The 13,895-nt window shown below is 41.9% G+C and overlaps 1 protein-coding gene across 6 annotated transcripts in view; it reads right to left on the reverse strand.

Moving 5' to 3' along the window:
- ZNF462 (zinc finger protein 462) overlaps positions 1 to 13,895 on the reverse strand; it is a 90,063-nt gene that overhangs the window by 55,347 nt on the left and 20,821 nt on the right. The gene's annotated exons all lie outside the window — the stretch shown is intronic.

Consider the following 13,895-nt stretch of genomic DNA (forward strand, 5'->3'; position numbering starts at 1 on the left):
TAATTACAGAATTTGGCAGCAGCCAAAGTAGTACAAATCATTATGTTTAAGTTTGGTTTTAAAGCTTCAAAATATAAAATTAATTGTGAAGCCCAAGGCACTGACCTCAAAATTGAGCTTCTGTGGTTTGACTACCCATCTGTTATATTTTGAGATGGAGTCAGCAGAGCTTCTACAAGTTAAGAATATGCGCACGCACAACCACAACTAAAAAGGTCAGTCAGACCACACAACACTCTGTGAGCTTCCAGCTCAGCATTAGTAACACTGCATGTGAAACAAAGGCATCTCCAGCTCTCCAGCCCTTCCTCTGGTCAGAGGATCTGGGGCATCTTCATCCCTACATCACACAACCCAGATTGCACACACAGCTTTCATTTTACTCAGTGAGAAGGTGGAACTGAAGAGAAAATTTCTTCCCCCTTGCAGGGACCAGGGAAATGGTTGAGTCACCCTCCCTGGAGGTATTTAAAAGATGTGTGGATGTGTACCTTGGGGGCACGGTTTAGTGGGTGAACATGGGCAGTGCTGGTTGATGGTTAGACTAGATGGTCCTCGAGGTTTTTCCAGCCGTCTGCACCCTTCCAAAAATTAACTACCAAACACCATGGAACTGCAATTTGCTGGCAAGTAATTGCTTGATAAGACAAGTTCTCAAAACTCCCATGAGTAACACCTCAGGCATTTTTCCTTGCTGGAGAAGGCTGGGTTTTATACCAGTGCCTACAGCTGTGCTGAGAACATTCCAACTCAGCCCTGCTGCCTGGGCTCCTGGCCAGGTTCAGCCCATGTACAGTGGAGCTGCTGCTCTGATGTCTTTGGATTTGGGACTTTCTTTTTTCCCCCCTGATTTTTTTTTTTCTTCAACACTTTTTATAATGTAAGATCACAACAGAGAAAACGAGGACTGAACAAATACAATTATAGGAGTAATGCAAAAACTTACACATTGAGAAACTGGAAACCAGAAGGCTATTCGAACTGGAGGAAGCCAGCCTCATCTTTCATTTATGAAAGGAAACCCCATAATTAATTAAGAATTCAGAAAATAAATTCAGCTCTCAACTGCAGTCAGGCAAACTTACTCAACTCATGGGTCTTTTTCAATGACTGAATTCCAGTCAAGCTATTGGAATTCTTGGTCCTCTGAGGACTGTCTTTGGAGTTACTTCTCTGAGCCGGTAGCAACATAAACTAAACTGAAAGACCATTTCTTTTTCCACTTTTTTTTTTCTTTTCAATTTCATAGAACTGGATTTTGATGGAATTCCATGAATTGGGTTGCAACTCTGCAATATACATCCTTTGTGGTTCATATTTTCTTGTAAAGGAATTAATGATAAAATTTTATCACCTGTTACAGCTTTAATTATCAGTATCTCCATACATCCAGTTTGGGGTTGTTTGTTCCATTCTGAAACTCAACACTTAAGGTGAAAGAGATTTGTTAGTTGATACCTATGATTCCATTCTTCCACTAAGTATTTCCCTTGACTTACATGGGAAAATGTATCAAAATTTAATGTATTTTCAGGAAGAACTTTACTATTAGAGATTCATAACAAATCAGTAGTAATAACAATCTAAACTGAGAAGACACAAACTCATTTTCTTCCAAAAATGTCCTTATCCAGCCACCTGAAAAGGTGTTTGAACCTGAAGTGGGCTTCAGATCTGATTCCACGAAAGGAGGTATTCCTACTACACATTCTTAGTACATTATCTTCCAGACTTTTCAGAAATCTCCCTGTCATGGACAATAGGATAGCAAACTTTGTTGATCTCCATACAGTTGATATTTATTTATGTTCCTGAATACAGACATTTAACATACCTGACACCACACTAAGTCTATCACACCTTGCAAAATCTTCTACGTTTTAAAAAAAATATAAACCACATTAATCTTAAAGCTCATGGAAGAGATGCTACTAACTGCTGCCAGAAGCATGGCTGGGGGTTTTTTTTCAGTTCAAGAAAGTAACAAGGATTCACAGAACCTCTCACATAAATGACATGAAATGAGTCCATACATTGCTATCAACTCAACTGGGTCCCCAAGACTATGACTTCTCAAAAAATGGGGGTGGAAAAAAGTCAAAACAAAGAAACAAAAAATCCAAAACTCTAGAAAAACATGATTATGGAGTATTAATACCTATTAGCCATCTCACTGTAAGACCCTAGCAGGATAAAGGCACACCATGGATTTTCGATGAAGGTGTGTAAGGAGAATCAGACAGTGGCACCTGTCTGCTTCTGCTGGGGCTTTACTGATTCAGGCTACCTACCGTGCCGATCACGCCTTCATTTCTCACAAATAATGTTTCTTCTACTTTTTTCTGTCCTGGGGTCTACATATATATCTGTTCTGTTTAAAAAAATACATTAGGAGGCCATCCAAATGACTGAAGGCTACTTTCAAACTTCAAACTTTTGAAATAAAAGCAGATTGCAAATAAAATGCCACAATCTTATTAAAAGACAGACTGTCATGCAAATTACAATTCTGGCTTTTTTTGTCCTTCTTTCCTTTGGCTTAGCTGTGAGGCAGTACATGATACAGAGCATAGGCAACAGAGTCTTAGGATAAAGAACTTCCCTTATGAGAAAGCCTCTCAAACATTAAATGCTCTTGCTCCAAGCAAGGCTAGGATGAGTTCTTCTGATCTTCTGAATTACTTTCATGGCAAGTTATTAATCCCTACAGAAATCAGAAAGACACTAAAATTATATATAAGAATCTGAACAACTGGATGGTCAGAGTAGCACTTTCTTCCTTATTAAGTATGATACTTAATTTGCTGCACAAAACTAGTTTAAGAGGGAGATGAAACAGCATGGGGCAAAACTTTTAGAATAGAAATGTGGTTTTGCCACTTGGTTTCTGTACTAAATGCTCACAGGACATGAGCCAAGTCATCCACCTCCCTGACACAACCCAGCCCTTCAACGCTCTTGTGCACAGACACACGTGTCGAAGGGGCAAGTGGGCTGGCCCAGCCGGGGAAAACAGACACCAGAGCCAAGCAGCTTGGCTTTTGTACCCTGCTCATTAGTGCTCCCCATATGGCACAATGGAACTGAATGCGCTGGGTCTGGGGTTTCTAATTTCCAGCCAAGAGTGTATTGTTAATCACCTCGAGTAATGCTGTTGCTGTGAGTTAAGAGGTGCAAACCCCGGTGTGCGTGGAGCTGAGAGAGAGAGGGAGATGTCAGTAGGTGGTGCTGAAGAACACGGCAGCACCGTGCCTGGGTACTCCAGAAACAACCTAATTCCTTCTCATGCATTGCAAATACCTTCCAGGAGCTTTTACACAAAGGATGCATTACCAGCCTCACCCTGGAAGGAGCAGGGGAGGAGCAGGCTCCTCAGTTTGGCACAACCCCAGCAAAGATCTCTTCCCTGCCAAGAAAAGTCAGAGCTGTTTTAAAGGGGGTCCTGCCAGGAGCAGATCAGATGCGACAACTTGCACCAGAGACTCTGATGGACCATGGACAGAAAGAACAAAGTCACAAAGTCGTGTCTGAAGAGAAAAGAGATTATCTCCTGTTAGCCATATGCCCTTAAAACACTCTCTAGTGCCTTTAGAAGTAATCTTGCCATTCACCCTGAACTCCATGCTCCATGCCATGGTCACTGGCAGTGCTGTGGCTGGTGAGCTGCAAACTTTAAAGACCAAATCTCAGTCTGCAAGAAGCACGGTATTTTTACAGAGGCTAAATGCAGCTTTATAAACTGGCGACAGAGCTAAACCATGGGAACACAGAAACTGCTGGATTATTTCAGGTGCCACAGAATTTTAATCTTAAAAGATCTGAGATTAGGCCAGCCAACACAGCTGGTTTAAAACACACACAGGCACTCAGTGTAGTCACAGAGGTGAAAGTCAAGTCACTAGCACTCAGAAACCACAAATGCAAAGGGCAAAGCTCTGCTTTGGGCCTGCTACTGAAAAAATGTGATGCCAAATAAAGCCACAGTATCACTAGCTTGAAAGATGGATGTGAAAAGTTGCTTTCCTGGACTCACGTTCCTCCTTTAAGTGCAGAAACTGAACCGGACCTGATGTAGCTGTGGTGACAGAGATTGAACTTGGCTGGTGAGAGGAGTAATCTTCCAGCCAGGGATCATTTCCCTAATTTGGCACCCCATTACCCTGTTTGGTCATTCAAGACTCGCTAAGAGAAGTTCACAGGGGCAGTTGGGAACCAAAGGAACATTGCCTGGATCAGATCCAAGGAAGCCACAGCCCTCTGCCCGTCTTTCATCACCCATAAGAGCTCAGCTGAGTAAGGACCCTTGGAAGTAAGGAGCCCTCTCCCTCAGTCCATCCAGAGATCTTACATGCTCCAGAGGTACTTTAAAAGTACAAGAGAGCTTGTGGAGGGGATGGAAAAGGACATTCAGAGGAATGGTTTTAACCCCACAAAACTGAAGCACCAGAAGTCATGTTCTGTACCAGCAAGCAAAGCTGAGTGCAACAGCACATCACCTCATGCAAACTAAAACCCACCTCGTGCATGACTCCAATTATAAAGCAAGATCCACTGCTGAAACCCTGCTGGAGGATAAGAAAATGCTGATTAACGAAGTCTGAAGATTGTTCAGCTCTCCCGGCCTACCCCTCAGAAGCACATTTGTTTGAGGAGCTCCACTGACACCCTAGCTATTTTAACACTGCCTTTGTCTCCAACTATCCCTCCCCTTCCCCCAAGCTTTCTGCTATATTTGACATTTGCAGGGCAGCAAGCAGAAGCTTCTCTGTCCGCCAGTTCATTTCCTCAGGTAATACAAATCCATCACTGACCCATTTATAATACCAGACAGAATACACAGTTTTATTTGCCCACTGACTCACACGCAGTATGGCAGCCAGCATCTCTGCCCCAGGTAAAAGAGCACACACTTTTCCAGCACTTGACAAATCTCAGACCAGTGATTACCATTAGGCTGCCACCTTTTTCCCTGCCAGCCCCTCCCAAGAGATCTTTTCCACCTGAGAAAGTGAAGGTCCTCTGTGTGTTTTGTGGTAGTGGCAGCAAGATGCTGGTGCTGCCACTGATGGATGAGATGGGATGATGCAGAAAAGGAGGACAAGTTGCTGCTAATGTATTGCCCAAAATACTTTGTCCCAAACAACCTCAGCTGTAGATAAGAGTCGACTTACATGTTGAGATGCACTATGAATGCAATATCCTGGGTCCAAATGAGAAACTTGCTCCTTTTTGTCCCCCCTTCAGCCCCCATTTCCACCCACTTACTCCTTCCAGGAATCAAATTTTTGCAGTTGTTGTGTAATAATACAAAAATCAACTACAAAATACTTAAAATAGCACTCTGGCTCATAATCATAATCATTAATGTGATACATAGATGGCAGATGTGCCCTAGAAGATACCAAGTGTCTACAGTGCAGTTCACGATGGGGGGAAAGAGTGATCCTGGGATTACGGATCACAACATTTGTGAATCCACCACAGTTAATGAAAGTTCTCCAGCCAGAAAGTGTTTTAATCAAAGAGGAATTAGAAACTATTAGATTAAAACCAGGAAAAAGCTGTTATTCCCTGAATATTAAAAAAACCCAAACTTTGTTATGCAGGTAATAATTAAGAACAATCTCCCATCCAAAAAGAAAAACAAATAACACAACCAACCTCTTGTTAACCTTATTTCAATTCTTTCCAGTAATAAACATCTCTTGCCCCTGACTACTGCAGATGCATTCAAATTAAGGAGAAATCTGCTATTAAAACTTGGTTGTATCAAAAATGGTAAGAGGTTGAAGCTCGTAATGGAGTTCTTCTGCCCTACTTTAATCCTTTTTTTGCTTTAAATAAGCTGTTTGAGGGTCAGCCACTGAGATCCAATTTCTTCTTCTTCCTCCTAAGAAATACTCAAACAGGAAATGGATCATAACAAATAAAAAATAACTAAGACTTTCTTTGTAATAAGGGCTGTGATGATAAGCAACTGCATCCTTCAAAAGCTACAATCCGTGCAAGTATGTAGCCATTACAGAACTCTTAGGAGTTTTTTTCTCTTCTGCAAGTCCATTACACAACACCTTATTTTTTTTTCAGCTGTTGCAAATGCTTTGCATTTAACGACTTAAAACTCAGCATTGTCTTCAGGCATTTAAATTCATCTAGGAAGGTAACAAAATCCAATTTTAGAACAAAATCGTCAGTCCCCGTCATAAAGATGACTCGTCTTGAAGAGCCATTCTCACTTGACCTTAAAGATACGGGGGATGAAATCTGATAAAAGAGAAAGTGGCTGCCAAAACTTGGCTCCAGAATATGTAAACAATTGCCAAACTACATATATAGCCCCCAAGGTCTCTTGCCACAAGGAAAGTTCAATTCAAGACTAGTTTATCAACATAAAAAGTATCTCTTGGGATAAAAAAAAAAACCTAACAAACCCACCCAACAACAACTGAGTAACCTGGAATCTGCACTCAAGTATTTTATTTTTGTAACAGGCAAGAAGAGACTGGAAGAGATTTTGAGTTTTCCTGGCCTAAGAGAATTCTTGGGTAAATTCAAGGTGTCAGGACTTTTTAGAAAGCACTTAATGTATGTCCCTAGTAAAAATTTGGACCTTTTCCAATTAGGAAAAAACAAAATGCACTTAAAACCCCATCAAGATTCTTAGACAAATTCAAGAAAAGGCAGCCCAGTGGCAGCTCAGGCTTTGTCAGGATTTTGGTTTGGTGCATAATAAGCAATAAAGAGAAGCCTCAGGAGAAGCATTAAATAAACAGCCAATAAATGGTCTTCTAATAGGACCTGTCCTCAGAAAAACCCTTATTTTGTTGCAAATGCAGTTACATTATTGAAAATTGGTGGGACAGTGGCTCTTCAGGACAAGTATTCTGCTTTTGGCAACAACTAGAAGGCCACCCACACTTGGCTTCAGAGAAGCAGGGTGGGCAGCAGGTCAGTTCTCCTCTCCCCCCACCAGCACACTCGCTTTAGAGAGCACCTGAGGGAGAAGCTGCTCCAGGAATATTCCCTCTCTGGAATGAAGCAGACAGATCATCTGGGCTGCCAGCAGCTCCACGGCCAGAACACAGAAACACAACCCAGTGTCTGCCTGTGTGAGTGTGGAGCAGATCCTCAGGTTCATCCTGCACATCACACCCAGCCATGTGTGTGAGCAGGCACACAGGTGAGGCTGTACCCAGAGCCAGACGTGCTTTGGGACCAAAAAAGGCTGTTTGGAACTGCAGTGCCTCTGTCTAAATAACTCCATGGCTTGGAAAACCTTGACATTTACTCTGCATGCAAGAGTGGATAGAAGCGGCTAAGATATTTTAAGCTAATAAAGATGGAAAAGAAAAAAAAAAGGTTTACAAATATGCAAAAGAAACTCAGAAGATTCAAGTCCTATGGTGGTGTAAAATCCATCTGTAAACCAAGCAGAACCTTCAACCTGATGAGATACAAACAAAATTATGCAATACAGCTTGCCTTTTAATCTGGAAAGTTCAGAAGTAATGTTCTGAAAGCACTGGCTCCCAGTGATTTCAACAAAGAGAAAGTAAATTCACCTATGATAATGGCAAAGACACCTCTACTGCATTCCCAGTTCCAAAGCAAAGGGGTACATAATTCCTATTATCTTTACTGATTATTGTAGAGCCACTTAAAAAAAAGGAACCAAGGTTTGACTTAAAGGGAAGGCACTTAAAACATTCCCAACTTACTGCTTTTCCAAGACGTACATATAAGTACTTCCAGAAGATGGAATGCCATTGAATCCTCCAGCTCAAGGAACTTTTAAAATAAAGCAGGATTAAGTTCAAAGCAGAACCACATAAAGAATTCTATTTTGTTCTTATTGAAGGAATAAAGATGGAAACAAGCAAGCAAGAAACAAAAACAAACAAGCCAAAAAAAACCAGAAAACAAAACCTAAAGTATAAAGACATATGTTAAACTCAACTGTTTAAAAAAAAAAAAGTTTTATGGTGGTTGAAAGGGACAGGGTACATATTTTCAGTTACAAATGGAGAGGAGACAAGGACAATCACATATATAAACAGCACATTCTCATTTCATTAGGAGTCCAGCTAAGTGAACAGCTCTTCAGACACAGCTTTCAGCAACACCACTTGCCAGTCAGTCAGGTGGATCTCCTCCCCGTTCCTTTCATCCCAAAAGAGCCATACATGAACCTGATGACACCAGAATTCATAGAAAGAGTATTCCGAGACATTTGATTTGTTTTTAGCCAACATCCTTGAACACTAAGGAAGAGAAAAAAGAATGTAATGCGGTTTGCAGTCCACGCTGGACTTTTTTCCGTTTTAAAAGTCATTTGAATAAAAGGCATTTGCGCCTTTTTTTTTATTCGTTTCTAGCAACAAGCATTCATTCAGGCGTGGGTTCTTGTTTGCAGGAATGCACGCAGAGTCAAAGTTCCACATTAATTTATGACCTCATTGACAATGTGTCTATGGGAGAAGTGTACAATCAGTTCTGCGCAGATTTCATTTTCCCTTCTGCTGTTTATGGAACACTGGAGCATGACAAAAGACAGGATCATATGTTTCAGGTTTCCATTCATTTATCACAGACAAGTCATTAAAGTCAGCAGAAGTCACTTGCTGCCAGACAGAGCAAAGACTGAAGTATCCCCCTGTTTTTCAAATGGCTTTAAATTCAAAACGAAATCTGAGGGCTCACAATTTTAAACTGCACATAAGAAACAAAAAGGCAGATTTAAGTATTTCAGGCAGCAATACTGACAGTCTATTCCATCCAACCACAACCTATTTCTTTGACTCATGCAGTTCAGGCCACACTTGTTGGTGGGCTCTGTCTGTGTGAAAAGCGAGTTGAGTGAGTCTGCACCACAAAAAAAACTTCTTCCTTTACCTGGTAGTGGAGAACCACAAAGAAGTGCAGCAGCCTGGCTCCAGGTCACACAGCTGGTCTGTGGCACAGCCAGCAGCACAAAGTGGCTTTCCAGACTCCAGTGCTTGCTTGTTAGGCCATGCTACCTTCCTGTCCCTGGAATCCCAGTGCTAACTTCCCACAAGAGGAAGAAATGAAAAAGCTCCCCAGCAGAGCAGAAGTTAAAATTCCAGAAGCAAGGGTAAATCAAAACACCACACACAAGGGTACAACTGATGCTCTTTATTTATCTTTGTGTTTACTTTCTAACTGGAGTTGCCATTTCCACCTTTCTGCACAGAATCCAGGCCTTTTGCTGAAGAATTTAGGTCAACTCGGCAAAATGTCTGCAGAGCTGCAGAGAAGAATACCAGTGGAGACAAAGTTCGGGGCTGGTGAACATGGTCTAACCCTCATAATACTTGACATTGCAGTGGAGGAGGGACTTGGAAAAAACACTGGCCTGTTTTTTCAGGAGGGCTTTATTTGAGGGTGAGGAAGGATATTTGGTTTTCAGGGCTGGCATCTAGAAAAAACTGAAATTCTCAGTGAGCTGATAGGCTTTTGTTTTAATAGGACTTTGCCCAAACTGCTGAGCCTTTCTACTCTATTCCCAAACTCTTCTAAATAATCAGCAAAATAATATTAATTCTGTTCTAGCAAATATCTGGACAAAACTCCATCAATACTTAATAGCAGTCATCAAAGAGAGTCTCCTTTATAAAGGATATCTGCAAGAGGAACTCTCTGGGTCTTCTTCAATGTCTTTTTTTAAGCAGGAGATATTCAAGACCATGGAAGAGGAAGTTTGATTTAATCAGACCTCTCTTTCACTCATGCTAGCTGGAGCCACAAAGCATGTGCACACTTCCACTCCACCCTGGCTGTCAAAATTTATGACAGCAAACCAAGCAATTAGTTTTCACATGCTGACAGTTGGCACCTATCCTTCATTGTTTGTACGTCACCACAAGCAAGATACAGGTATTTTATGGATTTCTTGCAAAAATGCTTAGGTTGTAAGAGAATCACATCCTACAAAACCTTTAGGCTACACATCACCTTCGGCCTATGTTCAGCCAGCATGTGAAGGTACTGTGGTTTTTTTGAAAATGTAGTTTTTCAACAAAATAAGTGTTCCATACTGAGAGTCTGGTGTCTAAGAAAACACATCTTTCCAAAAGACTCTGTGCTCAGAGCCATGTGCAGCCTACCAAGGACTCCTGATCCTGTTTAATGTGAACCCAAACTCTGCAAAAGGAGCTTACAGACACAGAGCAGCCTCTGTAGTAATCCAAGATACTGCTGGCATTCCTGCTGAAGGAAGCACACTGAGCATGCTTCATCCTGTGTCTGCAGAGCAGAACCAGCCTGAGCTCTGCCAAAAGCCAAGTGTGTCATGGGCAGCTGTGACTGCTACTTTGCCTGGGCAGAGATGAGGGAAAACACCTCTTCTTTGGGTGTTTATTTTCCCTGCCTGTAGCTGTCAACTGAGATACACAAAGATTCTTGGTGCAGCTGGAAGACACCTGGCTAAAAAACTCAGTTTGCATTTGCAAGGTACATCTGGGCACACCATGCAGTAGAAAGCATGGGCTCCAATCTTCCAGCACACCTGAGGTGGCACACAGGCTGTGCACAGGTGCCTGTGGCACTCAGTCTCTGACAGTGTCACCCCAGAGAAGGACAATCCCTGCTGCTTCACACCCTGGAGGAACCCTGGCTTCCCACCCAGGTCAGCCCAGCTCACAGTTGCCACGCAGAGCCTGGGAGTTGGTGTGAGATCAGCACTTTGGGGAAGCAGGCAAAAAAGGGTTAAGTCTTTCACTGTCTTCATCCCTCTCCACATTCATAATTAATGAAGAATTGTATCCTCCTAGGTTCCTAGACTTGTTTGTCTGAGTAGAGTCACCTTTTCTTTCAAAAGACCATTCCTTTCTAAGATAATTTGCCTCACTTTCCAAGCTGTGTTCCTGGCATTAAACTGCACCTTTCTGCTTTTCTGTCACAAATTATTCTTCCTGGTCTATCCACTATCTCCTCTGTATGCCTCTCATCCTCCAGGTCTTCTAGAAAGATGATCTGATCATCTGCTATTTCTACAGTCCAACAGATAAACATGCCAGTGATATGGGTCTGAAGCCAAAATAGTTGGTCCTCCCTTTCTTCTGAAGGTGTCTGGCATCCCCATCACTCAGCACTCAGCATGAAGTAAAAGCCACTGCTTTTCTCACTTAAGAAAGGAGCACATTCTCAAAAAAGACTGCTCAGCCCAGACCCCTTACTCAGTAGGGCAGAGAAAATGAGGGAGAGAGAAGGGAGTGCCGGGAAGGGCCTACAGCAAACATCACCAGGAATGACTGGCAGCTGTCTGTCCCTCAACCTGCTGCTGCTGCTGCTGAGGGGCCTCCCATGCACACCAGAAACTGGCATCTGAGGCTACAGAAGCCCTGATATTTCTTCCTCTTTCTTTTTGAGGAACAAGACTCCCTTTTTGGTTCTCATTGTCTGCTGCTCGGGGCTCTATAACTGATACAACCACGGCCAGCCGAGGTCCTGCATATGTGTTGTGCGTGTGTGTTTGCTATGTCTGGATCCTCAGGAAGGCAGCCTGGTATTTTATTTTTAAACTTTGGCTCCTGTTGCACAGCCCCACATATAATGGCTCCACTCCTGAAGGTTGGATAGTCTTCTGCTATCAGTTTTCAACGAAAAACAAAGCCATCCAAGCCAGTACCACCAAGAGGACAGGAGCAAAGTTCTTGCCTGAAGATTTTCATTCTCACAAAAAAAAAACCAAAAAACAAAAAACCAAGAGATTACAAAAAATATTAAGCCATCACTGTCATCCCAGCTTCATGCTGCTGTATTCTTGCAAGCTGTAGAATATTGTGCAAGTCCCAGTAACTGCTGTGGTTTCAGAGACTTCTCTAGGTTTTTATTTCTAGAAATTTGCTGGAGTTCTGCCAGTTTTCCCCAGCTGAGGACCAGACCTTTACGTGGATCAGTACTCACTACAGCTTTTATGATGGAGAGTCAAAACAGGAGTTTCTCCTCACCTGAAAGCAGAACCTGCAATGGATCTCCCAGGTCTCAGAAGCTGAAGGAGGCAGAACCCAGACATCATAATCAAGGCCCGGTGCTATGGTTCACCCTTCCTGGAGCACCTGACCTTCAGATGTGTTGCAAAGCTGACAAACTAACTGATATCCTATACTTCTAAGCCACCTGCAGTACAAGATCATTTAAGCAGTGAAGGTTCACTGTCAAGAAAGAAATAAAAAAGAAGGAGGTTTCATTTTCAGCTGAGCACACAGGGTCTATATCTACAGTCCTGATTACTAGAAGAAAGGAAATGTTCAAGTTGAAGACAAGAGAACTTGCACCCATGCCTGGGAGAAAAGATTTGACAAAGGATATGGGAGAGAAATGGAGAAAAAGTGGTTTGAAAAGAGGAAGTCATCTTTTTATATCTTATCTTATCTTATCTTTACTTGCAGTTCATGATGGGGCACCACTAATCAGAGTGTTATTTACAGGTTAAAATAGTCACTCACTCCAAAAACAAGGGGGGAAAGCTTCAACATCTGTCTCCTTTTTCATTGCTGACCACCTTTCTTCTCTCATTGTCTTCTAGCTCTTTCAGTCAGACTACTGCCATACAGAGTTCTGAATCTGGAAAGAAATCTTCCAAAACTGAAACTACAAATTAAGAACTGAAAACAATCTGGCAATTAGGGAATCAAAATTCTCCTTCATCCTGCCGTAGTAATTGGTTTATAAAGTTTAAAAAAATAGCATTTACAGTGAGGCCTCTACTGCTGACCTTCAAAGCCAGGCTAATGTACTATTTTTCCCCTGAAACTGACTTGGTTTTTCATCAGTTATCAAAAAAGAGGATCTAATGGTAGTGCTTACTGTTAAAGTCTTTCATAAGCACAGATGATGAGTTAATCTCTAGGTTGCCTAGATTTATCACCTTTAACACTCCAAAGGCTAAGATTTTGAAAGATGACTAACAAAAAAAAAATGAAACCAATTACTACGGAAATCACTGAGACCCTGAAATCTACTGAAATGCATTCACAATAATAATACTACTGCTAGTAATAATTTCAGATGGCTTAGTTGGGCTACCTAGAGTAGAATGTTAGGTTACCCTAGGAGATTGGCGTCTTGACAAATTATGATTGGGTTTTTGTGCAACAACCTCTTCTATGGTAACTACAGGACAAAAGCCTCCAGTTCCCATCTGTAAAACCAGGACTAAAGTTTGGGGTGACTAAAGTGCTGCTAAGTTCCAGAGGAAACCAGAGATCTTCCTTCTGGGGGATTTATTTATCCTGTAGAAATCACTATGTGAAAGTCTACAGTAGCTCTGTCAGAACTATTAAAAAAAAAAATCTATTTCATTTTTTCCTCTGCTGTAGAGACAACAGAAAAATGCATCTGACTGTGAAGAGGATCAACTTCCACCCACCTTCTGCACAGATTCCACTTTTCCACTTGGAGAACAAAATGCAAATCACTGGTCCATAGTTTTAAGCTGAAAACGGGGATATGGGGGAAAACCCACTATAGATAATCAAGCCTAAACTGATAACTACAAACCTACATTCAGCCTTATCATTTCACTCAGTTTGGTTAATTTGCTTCCCATTCGTTTGCCAGGTGAGAAGGAATCTTCTTGCATGTTCTGGTAGAACACAACCACCTCCTTGGACTCCCTGCAGCTCCACATGGCAGGATTCTCATCAGCTGTGCTTTAATCCCTAAACTGACACGAGATAACAGCACTGGGACTCATCTTGCTGAACGTTCAGCTTCTACAGCCACACAGTTTGTCCACAACCAACCCAATCAAGCCTGTCTCCCACCACAGCATCTGAAGAGAAACTACACTTGACCCCTTACAACTTCTGACAGTCCATGAGAAATTCCAGTACCTCTTAATTTTTTTGCACCATTAAATTAGAAATAAAAAA

Source organism: Corvus moneduloides, chromosome Z, assembly GCF_009650955.1.
Source record: "Corvus moneduloides isolate bCorMon1 chromosome Z, bCorMon1.pri, whole genome shotgun sequence".
Lineage (NCBI taxonomy): Eukaryota > Metazoa > Chordata > Aves > Passeriformes > Corvidae > Corvus > Corvus moneduloides.